Genomic DNA, 13202 nt, shown 5'->3' on the forward strand with positions numbered 1-13202 from the left:
TTTGAATGATTTTAGAAATTGTGATGGAATTTTATCTATACCTTCTGCCTTATTTGATCTTAAGTCCTCCAAAGCTCTCTCAAATTCTGATTTTAGCACTGGATCCCCTACCTCCTCTAAATCGACTCCTGTTCCATCTTCTATCACATCAGACAAATCTTCCCCCTTATAAATGACCTTCAATGTACTCTTTCCACTTATCCACCCTCTCCTCTGCATTTAACAGGGGCATTCCTGTTCCACTCTTAATGTTACCACCTGAAACTCTCCCTAGTAAACCCAACGTTATTGACTAGTGGATTATAGTCCATCATTTTAAAATAGTTTGACAGTGTGCAACTGATAAAGGCTGATTGGTTAATATTTGCACGGGAGTTGTTTCGTATCAAATTCGACAACGGTAATTAGGATGTCAGGTAGCAATAATCAGTACATACTTTGCTGTTAACATTCTATATCTTTGGTCTAAACAGCACGAATGAGGTAGTTACTCCCTTCATCTGACAAAGTAGTAATGGTTAACTCATCAAAGGCCACCTATTAATGTCATCACCTGCCAACATTCTTCATGTGGCACTGAATACACAATCCTCACTGCAATCCAAATCGTGGGTGTTTGGCAGGGTTGTCGCATAATCATGGTGCACAAATGGACACTTAAACACTTCAAACAAATCACTTAATTAATGCCACTTATGTATTGCTGGAGGTCAGTTAAACAATTATGAAAGCAGTTGGGCATATTCCCAAAATCCGCCCTGCTCGCTTAGCAGCCAACAACTTACTTGCTCGGAGTCTCAAAACCGAATACTCTCTGGCACACTGAGCGCTTGACTATCGATAGTACCTGCTGCGACCTGTGTGAGGCAAGATATAATGTTCTCAATACGTGACAGTTGACCCCTTCACATCCTTGCTTTTAATGTCAATGAAGGTTGTTTTAACTTTCCTGTATGCTGAGTCAGTCCTTCTGACAATCATTCCTTTTTCGATTTCTTCATAGTTTTCATGGAGCCATTTCATCTTAGCTTCCCTGAACTTCCTATTTATTTCATCCCTCAGTGGTCTGTATTTCTGTATTCATGAATTTCCCTGAATATTTTTGAACTATCTTCTTTCATTGAATAACTGAAGTATTTCTTCTGTTAGCCATGGTTTCTTCAGTTACCTTCTTTGTACCTATGTTTTCCTTTACAACTTCTGTTACTGTCGTTTTTAGAGATGTCGATTCCTCTTCAACTGTACAGCCTACTCAGCTATTGCTTATTGCACTATCTATAGCCTCAGAGAACTTCCAAGTGTGTCTCTTCATTTCTTAGTACTTCTGTATCTTAGTTTTTTGTGTATTGACTGTTCCCAACTAATCTCTTGAACTTCAGCCTGCTCTTCATCACTATTACTGTCATTATCACGTTGCTGCCATGGCAACAGACATGGAAGCACCTGCACCTAAATTGAGGTACTGGTAGTAAAACCGAGATATGACAGCACGTGAAAAGCCTTGTGCCTGCAAAATCTCAGAGAAAGTTTCTCCCATGTATTGGGCACCCACAATCTGACCACAATGAAATGTACTAATATTGTGTCTCCTGTTCATCCTGCCTCTGCCTGTCATGTCAATGACCAATGCAAGATTTGACAGCATCCTAGTCATGTGTCACACTGAACTATTCTATTAGGTTATTAATCACTGTGATACTGTGTGACTATTGTAAGTGCTGCACTTTACTATTGACTGTGGTCTTTCACAATAATAACTTTGATGTTATGTGAGCCCATAAGGAACATGAAATATGCCTTCATTTGACCTGTTTTTATCTGTGATGATGCTCTATGACCAAAACCAGTACACATATAGGTTTATTATAAACGGCTGATGGTTAATAACGCATTTTCTCATTTTGTTCAGAGTCAAGAGGAGGCAACGCAAAAGGCCAGGGGTCTATTAACTGTTGGCAGTTCATACGTATGGCAAATGATGTTACCTCTAAGGGAAATGGCAGTGAGGGACAGGAAAGGACACCAGGTGCACTCAATGTGTATGCCTGGGAGCCTCATTCAGTATGTTGAAAAGGCTATTACTGCAACCATTGAGAGAAAGGGACAACAAACTGCAGATTGTGGCACATGTTGCAACAAATGATGCCTGTCATCTGAGGTATAATGCTTGGGTCATTTCAACAACTGGCCTTGCGCATAGTGTTTCAACAAAGTTCACAATTTGCAGTATTGTCGCAAGATTTGATCGTGGGCCTTTGGTTCCAAGTTGAGTGGAAGGACTGAAACAGAGACTTCAAATGTTCTGTGGCAAGCTAGGCTGCAACTTCCTGGACTTGCACCGTACAGTTGACAACTGTAGGGTCCCCCTAAATGGGTGACATGTGCACTACACATCAGAGGCTGCTTCTCAGGTGGCTGACTGAGTGGAGTGCGCATGCAAGGGTTTTTTTAGATTATGTGACTCTTCAGCCAATACAGATAACAATATCTATAGGAAACACAGAAGTATCAGTATAAGACCAAAAGAAATAACCCTAATGGTTAACTTCACAAGCATTCGCACAAATTGCCAGAGTCTGAAACATTCCTGAAAAGCAGTGAACCTCACATAATACTAGGTACAGAGAGCTGGTTGAAACCTGAAATTGATAGCAGTGAGATTTTTGGGGAAAATTTAAGCATATATCAAAAGGATAGGCAAATGGGAAATGGAGGTGGTGTATTTGTCACAGTAGACAAGAAACTCAAATCCACCGAGATATACATTGAGACTGCATGTGACATTATTTGGGCAAGACTCAGTAACGGGGTAGGCACAAAATGGTAATTAGATCCTGTCACCGAGCAGAGAGACTCATCTTCTGATGTAAACAAAAACTTTAGAGAAAATCTCAGTTCACTTGTAAATTCCCCAATCATGTAATCATCGGCGGAGACTCTAATCATCCAACAATCAATTGGAATAATTACAGTTTTGTTAGTGGTGTGTGTGATAAGACATCCTGTAAAACATTACTAAATGCCTTCTCTGAAAACTACCTAGAACAGATAGTTTGGAACCTCTCTCATGATGGAAATATAATGGATCCAGTAACAACAAACAGACCTGACCTCTTTGAGTATGTACACATTAAAAGTGGTGTCAATGACCACGAAGTAGTTGTGGCAGCAATGATTACCAAAGTACAAAGGAAAACTAAAACAAGCAGAAATATATATACATTCAGTAAACTAGATTAAAAAATCAGTAGTGTCATACCTCAATGAGAAATTTGAAATTTTCAGCACAGGGCAAAAACAAGTAAAGAAAATATGGTTCAAGTTCAAAAGAATAGTTGACCATGCACTGGATAGATATTTACTCAGTAGAACAGTTCATAATGGGAAAGACCCTCTGTGGTATACAGTCACTGTAAAGAAACCTCTAAAGAAAAGAGAGACTACTGCATTATAGGCATAAAACAAAGCTTAGAACTATAGATAGAGATGCTGAATGAAACATATTTAGCTGTCAAGAAAGTAATAAGTGAAGCCTTTTATGACTACAAAGCAGGATATTGTCAAATGATCTTCCACAAAAACCAAATAAATTCTGACCATATGTAAAGGCTATTTGGTGGCACCAAAGTTAGAATCCAGTCCAGTCCCTGGAAAGCGAGACAGGAACTGAAACTGAGGGTAGCAAAGCAAAAACTGAATTGCTAACTCTGTTTTGAAACATGGCTTTCCAAAGATAACCCAGGGAATTGCCCCAACTGAATCCTCCTATCACCAAAAAGATGAGTGAAATAAATATTAGCATCAGTGGTGTTGAGAAACAGCTGAAATAGTTAAAATTGAACACAGCTCCACAGCCCAATAGAATCCCTATCACATTCTATACTGAATTTGTGGCTAAGATATCCCCTCTTCTAACTATAATCTATCTTAGATTCCTCAAACAAAAAATGTTACTCAGTTGTTGGAAAAAAGTACAGGTCACACTAATCTATAACAAAAGTATTAGAAGTCACCCACAAAACTAGCATCCAATATACTTGACCTCTATTTGTTGAAGAATCTTAGAACATATTCTGAGCTCAAACATAATGAGATACCTCAAACAGAATGACCTCCTACACGCTAACCGCATGGATTCCAAAAATGTAGCTCATGTGAAACCCAAATGAGAAATTTTTCGCATGACATAATGAAAGCTTTGGGTGCAGTAGTTCTCGATTTCCTAAAAACATTTGACTCGGTACCAGCCCTACACTTATCATCAAATGTATGATCATATATGGTATCAAGTGAAATTTCTGACTGGATGGAGGACTTCTTGGTAGAGAGGACATGGCATGTTATCTTGGATGGTGAGTCATCATCAGATGTAGAAGTAACTTCAGGTGTGCCCCAGGAAGTGTGTTTTGACCACTGCTGTTCACGTTGTATATTGAAGACCTTGCAGACAACATTAATAGTACAAACAGGCTTTTTGCAAATGATGCAGCTATCTATAGTGAAGTACTGTCTAAAAGATGATGCATACATATTCAGTCAGATCTTGATAAGATTTCAGTGGTGCAAAGATTAGCAACTTGCTTTAAATGTTCAAAAATGTAAAACTGTGCACTTCACAAAACTGAAAAAACACAATATTCTAATACTATAATACCAAAGAGTCACTGTTGGAATCAACCAACTCATAAAATAACTGGGAGAAACACTTTGCACGTATATGAACTGGAATGATTACATAAGCTCAGTTATGGGTCAAGCAGGTGGCAGACATTGGTTTAATGGCAGAATACTGGACAAGTTTAATCAGTCTACAAAGGAGATCACTTACAAATCACTCGTGTGAACGTTCTAGAATGTAAATACGGTTCTTCGGCAAGACTTTGGATATCATCTTGAAAATTCCACAATATTTCATTGTCGCAACTGGCCTGACATCTTCAGGTGTGGCGAACACACTGCTCAGGCTGTGACCAAAGCCTCCTATTTATGATCAATCAGAGCAGAAACTATGCAGGCATGAAAGTGCCAAATTTCAGTTACCAATAGCACAGAAACGCAAATCAGTAGCAAAGAGAAGCAGCTATGCTGCCTGTCAGATGATGAACACACATGCAGAGGCTATCAGTCGTACTGCGCACTGCCATTGGCCATCCTAGCACCCTCTGTTGGGAGATGCCTGCTGGAATATGTGTCCAGGCTGGCATGTGCCCGTCCTCACCACTGTCAACCTAATATCTATGTCGCCACCACAGCATCATCCCTGATACAACCAACAGTTCTAGAATATTGCTGAAGTGTGTGTAATGGGGGATATTGAACATATACAGAGACGATCAGCACAAATGGTCATAGGTTTGTTTGAACTGTGGGAGAGCGTCAGAGAGATACTGAAGAAACTGAACTGGCAGATTCTTGAAGATAGGCTTAAACTCCCCCCCCCCCTCCCCCCCCCATGAACCATGGACCTTGCCGTTGGTGGAGAGGCTTGCGTGCCTCAGCGTTACAGATGGCCGTACCGTAGGTGCAACCACAACGGACGGGTATCTGTTGAGAGGCCAGACAAACATGTGGTTCCTGAAGACGGGCAGCAGCCTTTTCCGTAGTTGCAGGGGCAACAGTCTGGATAATTGACTGATCTGGCCTTGCAACATTAACCAAAACGGCCTTGCTGTGCTGGTACTGCGAACGGCTGAAAACAAGGGGAAACTACAGCCGTAATTTTTCCCAAGGACATGCAGCTTTACTGTATGATTAAATGATGATGGCGTCCTCTTGAGTAAAATATTCTGGAGGTAAAGTAGTCCCCCATTCGGATCTCCGGGCGGCATTTGGGTAGACTTAGAGAAAGCTTTTGACAATGTTGACTGGAATACTCTCTTTCAAATTCTGAAAGTGGCAGGGGTAAAATACAGGGAGCGAAAGGCTATTTACAATTTGTACAGAAACCAGATGGCAGTAATAAGAGTCGAGGGGCATGAAGGGAAGAAGTGGTTGGGAAAGGAGTGAGACAGGGTTGTAGTCTCTCCCCGATGTTATTCAATCTGTATATTGAGCAAGCAGTAAAGGAAACAAAAGAAAAATTCGGAGTAGGTATTAAAATTCATGGAGAAGAAGTAAAAACTCTGAGGTTCGCCGATGACATTGTAATTCTGTCAGAGACGGCAAAGGACTTGGAAGAGCAGTTGAACGGAATGGATAGTGTCTTGAAAGGAGGATATAAGATGAACATCAACAAAAGCAAAACGAGGCTAATGGAATGTAGTCAAATTAAATCGGGTGATGCTGAGGGAATTAGATTAGGAAATGACACACTTAAAGTAGTAAAGGAGTTTTGCTATTTAGGAAGTAAAATAACTGATGATGGTCAAAGTAGAGAGGATATAAAATGTAGACTGGCAATGGCCAGGAAAGCGTTTCTGAAGAAGAGAAATTTGTTAACATCGAATATAGATTTCTGTATCAGGAAGTCGTTTCTGAAAGTATTTGTTTGGAGTGTAGCCATGTATGGAAGTGAAACATGGACGATAACTAGTTTGGACAAGAAGAGAATAGAAGCTTTCAAAGTGTGGTGCTACAGAAGAATGCTGAAGATAAGGTGGATAGATCACGTAACTAATGAGGAGGTATTGAATAGGATTGGGGAGAAGAGAAGTTTGTGGCACAACTTGACTAGAAGAAGGGATCGGTTAGTAGGACATGTTTTGAGGCATCAAGGGATCACAAATTTAGCATTGGAGGACAGCGTGGAGGGTAAAAATCGTAGAGGGAGACCAAGAGATGAATACAGTAAGCAGATTCAGAAGGATGTAGGTTGCAGTAGGTACTGGGAGATGAAGAAGATGGAGAGCTGCATCAAACCAGTCTCAGGACTGAAGACAACAACAACAACAACAACAACAACAACAGGCTTAAACTGCCCTGATTAAGTCTACTAACAAAACTTCAAGAATCTGTTTTAAATGATGACTAGTAATACACTACAACCCGCTATATATTGCTCACATAAGGATCGTGAAGGTTAGATAAGAATAATTACAGCACTCATAGAAGCATTCAATCAATCATTTTTCCCGTTCTCCATATTTGGATGGAATTGGAAGAAACCATAATAACTGGTACAATGGGATGTACCCTCTGTCAAGCATTTTTCTGTGGTTTGCAGAGCACAGATGTTAGAACTATACTATTCTCTGTGATGATGGAACTTTCTTTCCAAATGTAAAAACAATCTCTAATTACACTAGTCATGAAAGACAAGAAAGAATCAAAAAATTCACTACTTTCTATCTGTTACTTCAGAGGGAATACAAGTAAGTTACTAATTTTTACAAAGATGAGATAGGGTAACAGAACAAAAAGGAACAAAACATCAGCACTGAGACACAAAACAATAATTATTATTAGATAGATAACTGGTAAAATTGCTGAATTTTTTATTTTTCTGTACCAACTACAGAAACAGAAGAACAGTTATCAGCTTCAGAGTTGAAACACCGTTATTAGATCTAGCGAGACAGAGTGAAACAAAACATTTTCAAAATTCAATGCACATCCATACATAAAAGGTTCATGTCAAACACAATAAAAATCAAATCCTAGCATTGCGTCAAAATTAGTACAAAAATATAAAACTGTACTGTGGCAAAAACAGAGTAGTGTAAAACATAGATAAAGTGTTCAAATAGGCTGATGGATGTCACGAAAAAACCTGTAGGTACAAATTACTAGTGTAGTGAGTGAAAAAAATCAGTTAAAAACTACATATGATGGAACATATAATAACAAACATATTGAAAGAAGGTGTACAGATGGGAAACTAGCTGTTTTCTTAACATATTTGGATCTTTAAATAGGATGTATTTTTTAATTTATCACAATCTGCTGGTTTCAGCCTGCTTGGCCATTAGTAATTGATCAGTATCTGCAGATAATTTATATAACAATGTGTGTAAAATCTAAATTATTTGCATTCTTACACATTATCTCTACTAACTGATCACTTTCACTTAATAATTTCATAAAAATTGTGGACAGCAAATTTTTTATTATTCATTTTTTGAGCGATCAGTCCTCCAACTGCTCTGATGCAGCCCACCACAAATTATTCTTCTGCACTAACCTATTCACTTAATTCCTCAATTATTAGCTGGATTTATACTAATCTCGCTCTTCCACTACAGTTTTTATCCTCTACAACTCTATCTAATATCATGGAGGTTACTCTCTGGTCCCTTGACACATGTCCTATCATCCTGCCCCTTCTTGTCAATGTTTTTCACATGTTCCCTGCTTCACCAATTCTGTGGAGAACCTCCTCATTCCTTATCTTATCAGTCCACTTGATTTTCAACATTCTTCTGTAACACCACATCTCAAATACTTGGATTGATTCTCTTCTGTTCTGATTTTCTCACTGTCCATGAGTCAGTACCATATAATGCTGTGCTGCAAACATGATTGCTCAGAAATTTCTTCCTCAAATTAAGGTCTATGTAGATTTCACTTGGCCAGGGATACCTTCTTTGCATGTGCTAGTCCATTTTTTTTCTCCTCCTAGTTTCATCCACCATAAGTTATTTTTCTTCCAAGATAGGTGAATTCCTTAACTTTGTCTTCTCTGTGTCCAGCATTTTGATATTAAGTTTCTCACTATTCTCTTTTCTGCTGCTTCTCATTAGTGTATTCATTAGATTATTCATTCCACTCAACATATATCACAATACTTCTTCACATTCACTGAGGATAGCAATGTCATCAGTGAATCTTGTCACTGGTATCCTTTCCTGAATTTTTATCCCACTCTTGAATCTTTTTTTTTTTTTCTGTCACTGCTTCTTCAATGTATAGATTGAACTGCAGTAGCAAATGACTGCATCCCTGCCTTACAGCCTTTTTAATCCAAGCACTTTATTCCTTATCTTCAATCTTATTGTTCCCTCTTGGTTCTTCTTCATAAGATATATTGCCCACCTTTCCCTACAGCTTACTCTAACTTTTTTCAAAAGTTTAGAACACCTTGCACTATTTTTCATTGTCATCTTTTTCTTTTTATGTTGGTAAATCCTATAACAGTTTCTTGACTATTCTTCAGTCTTGCTTCCACTATCAAAGGCAACGTCAGAACTCTCTCTCAGCTTTTACCTTTCCTAAAGCCAAACTGACTGTCTAATAACAATTCCTCAATTTCATTATCCATTATTATGTTCATTGTTCTTGTCAGCAGCTTGGATGCAAGAACTGTTGCACTGATTGTGCACTAATTCTTACACTTATCTGCCCTTGCAATCTTTGGAACAGTCGTGGATGATATTTTTCCAGAAGTCTGATAGTACATCATCAATCTCATTACATTCTATACACCAACTTGACTAGTCATTTGGTTACCAACTCCACCAATAATTTTTGAAATTCTAGTGGAATGTTATCCATCACTTCTGCCTTATTTGACCTTCAATCTTCCAAAGCTATTTTACACTGAAGCATCAAAGAAACTGGTATACACACGCATGTTCAAACACAGAGATATGTAAACAGGTAGAACACAGCGCTGCAGTCAGCAACACCTATATAAGACAACAAGTGTCTGGTGCTGTTATTAAATTGGATACTGGTGCTACAATGACAAGCAAGCAAGATTTAAGGGAGTTTGAAAGTGGTGTTATAGTTGGAGCTTGAGCGAGGGGACACAGCTTCTCTGAGGTAGCGATGAAAGGTGAATTTCCCTTATGACCATTCCCTGAGTGTACTGTGAATATCAGGCATCCAGTAAAATATCAAATCTCTGACATCACAGTGACCAGAAAAAGATCTTACAAGAACGGGACCAATGACGACTGATGAGAATCGTTCAACGTGACAGAAGTGCAACCCTTCCGCAAATTGCAGCAGATTTCAATGCTGGGCCACCAACAAGTGTCAGCGTGCTAACCATTCACTGATATGAGCTTTTGGAGCCGAAGGTCCACTCATGTAACCTTGATGACTGCATGACACAAAGCTTTACACCTCGCCTGGGCCCGTCAACACTGACATTGGAATGTTGTTGACTGGAAACATGTTGCACGGTAAGACAAGCCTCGTTTCAATTTGTATTGAGTGGATGGACATGTACAGATAGGGAAACACCCTCATGAATACATAGACTCTGCATGTCAGCAGGGGACTGTTCAGGCTGGTGGAGGCTCTATAATAATGTGAGGTGTGCGCAGTTGAAGTGATATAGGACCCCTGATATGCCTAGATACAACTCTGACAGCTGACAGGTGCGTAAGCATCCTGTCTGATCACCTGCACCTATTCTTATCCATTATGAATTCAGATGGCTTGGGCAATTCCAGCAGGACAACGTGACACCCCACACTTCCAGAATTACTACAGAGTAACTCCAGGGACGTTCTTCTGAGTTTAAATGCTTCTGCTGGCCACTAAACTCCCCAGACATCAACATTATTGAATGACTCTGGGATGCCTTGCAATGTACTGTTCACAAGAGATCTCCGCCCCCTCATGCTCTTTAGGATTTTTGGACATCATTGGTGTCAATTCCCTCTAACACTACTTCAGACATGTCTCTTCGTGCTGCGGCACTTCTGCATGCTTGAGGGGGTTTTACATGATGTTAGGCAAGTGTACCAGTTTCTTTGGCTATTCAGTGTAAATTCTGGTTCTAATACTGTATCCCCTATCTTTTCCTTGTTGACTTCTGTCTCTTTTTCTATCTCCTCTTCTATCACATCACCATATAAATCCTCCCCCTTGTAGAGGTCTTCAATGTGCTCTTTCCACCTACACACTCTCTCCTCTGCATTTACTGCATTTAATGGTGGAGTTCCTGTTGCACACTTATGTTACCACCCTTCCTTTTATTTTTGCCACAGGTTATTTTGACTTTTCTATATGCTGAGTCAGTCCTTTTGATGGTCATTTCTTTTTCCATTTCTTCATGTTTTTTCTAAAGCCAATTCACCTTGGTTTCCTTCACTTCCTATTTATTTCATTCCTAAGTGATTTACATTACTGTATTTCTGCCTTTTCCTGAACATTTTCCATTTCCTTCTTTCATAAATCAATGGAAGTATGGTATTTCTTTTATTCTTTTACCCAAGCTTTCTTCAGAATTAGCATCCTGGTAATTTTATTTGAGTGTCCAACATCTGTGAGTGTCCTCTACAGAGATGTCCACTCCTCTTCAACTGAACTGCCTACACTGGTTATCCTTTTGCAGTAGCCACATCTGTTGTGAACTTCAATCATGTCTCATGATTCTACAGTACTTCGTTATCGTACATCCTTCCTCACTGATTCTTGCAGACAACTGTCTTACACTTCAGTCCACTCTTACCAAATTGTGATCTGAGTCTATATCTCATCCTGGATATGCCTCACAATCCAATTTCTGATTTCGGAATCTCTGTATGTCCATGATGTTATTCACCGGAATCTTCCTGTGTCTCCAGTTTTTTATCCACATATATCTCCTCCTCCTCTTGTGATCCTTGACCAGAACATTTGTTATTACCATCTGAAATTAATTGCAAGACTCGATTAGTCTTTCTCCGCTCTATATTCTCACTGCCAAGCCCATTTTCTTCTATTCCTTCACCTATAACCACATTCGAATCTGTAATGATTATCAGATTTCCATGTGAATTTACATAAAGATTTACCTGTCAAATATCCTCATGCACTTTCTCCTTCTCTTCATCTTCTGTTTATGACGTTAGCATGTATATGTGAACTTTCATTGTCGGCACTGGTTTGTTGTCGACTCTGATGAGAACAACCCAATCACTGAACTGTTCACAGTAACTCATTTTCTGCCCTACTGTCAGATTCATAACAAATCCTACAGCCTTTATACCACTTTTTTGCTGCTGTTGATATTACCCTATATTTATCTGACCACAAATCATTTTCTTCTTTCTTTTTTCCATTTTACTCCACTGATCCCCACTACATCTAGATTGAGCATTTGCATTTCCCATTTCAGATTTTCTAGCTATCTGGTGTTCCATGTTCTGACTTGTAGACTGTTATCCCTTTGTTGGTTATTCCATCTCTTTCTCACCTTCCCCTTGTCAGTCCCAACCTGGAGATCCAAATGGGAGACTAATCCAGAATCTTTTGCCAATGAAGAAATTATCATACCACTTTTTCAATTACAGGCCAAGGCCCTCAAATACACACCATGTGTCTTTAATGTAATGGATTCCACTGTCTTCTGCATCCTCATGCCGTTGATCACTACCAATTCTTTCACCTTTTATGGACAGTTCCCATCCCAAGCGCAACAGAGTGCTTTGAACCTTTGTCTGCTTCTCTAATCTCTTTGACAAGACTGTTGGCTAAATGAGGGTGACATCTTATGCTGGAAGTCTTTGGCCATCTTTGCTGATGATTTTTATTCAAAATTTAAGTAGTGGCTGTGTCTGAACCTCGGAATGAAGACCCCAAGTCTAAGAAATCATTTAAAATATTACAATTTTTAATGATGTATCATTCCACAGGTTACAGTCAGAATAAAATGTTGGTTTCTAAACTACTGTTTAATGTCTTTGTGACATCAGTTGGTCAATGTTATTACCCATGGTGTATACTCTAGTTGTGTCATATAATTCGGATTAAACTGATAATGCACATGTCACAATAGCAGCATTTAACTGATTTAAAGAAATAATAAAAGCTCTGTGTGTTATAATCAAACATTATAAATATTTGCCCTAAATTTTCATTGTTCTGTGCTGCACTGTTTGGCAAGGCTGTTGCCAAAATTAGACAAATAATAATTTAGGTTAACAAAGTAGATCTAACAGAATGTATAATTCACATGCAGTAGCTTAGCAATAATGTACAGACAGGCAATGAACCAATGATATAAAAGGAACACATAGTAAAATACAAGGGCTGTAAATATTGAGTGCCCTACTATGCAGAGTAAAAATGCCGCATCAGGTAATTGGCGGCCTCGGAAGAGCTCATCTTTGGAAACAAGTCAAAAGACATAATGATTCATCTCTGGTGAGAGTGGAGAGTGTCCCAAAACCTCACAATGCCACAACTGCAATAAAAGTGTGACACTGTTGTAGTGACAAGACAATGTAAGTTATTATGTGACATGATAGAGCGATCGTAACACATTCTCACCACAGGCTTCACATAATAGTTGACAACATTCTGATGCATTTTTGCCAAGGGCAATCTTG

At 39.0% G+C, this 13202-nt stretch overlaps 1 protein-coding gene across 1 annotated transcript in view; it reads right to left on the reverse strand.

Moving 5' to 3' along the window:
* LOC126349734 (exocyst complex component 8) overlaps positions 1 to 13202 on the reverse strand; it is a 120396-nt gene that overhangs the window by 24978 nt on the left and 82216 nt on the right. The gene's annotated exons all lie outside the window — the stretch shown is intronic.

Source organism: Schistocerca gregaria, chromosome 1 (genome assembly GCF_023897955.1).
Source record: "Schistocerca gregaria isolate iqSchGreg1 chromosome 1, iqSchGreg1.2, whole genome shotgun sequence".
In the NCBI taxonomy this organism is placed as follows: domain Eukaryota; kingdom Metazoa; phylum Arthropoda; class Insecta; order Orthoptera; family Acrididae; genus Schistocerca; species Schistocerca gregaria.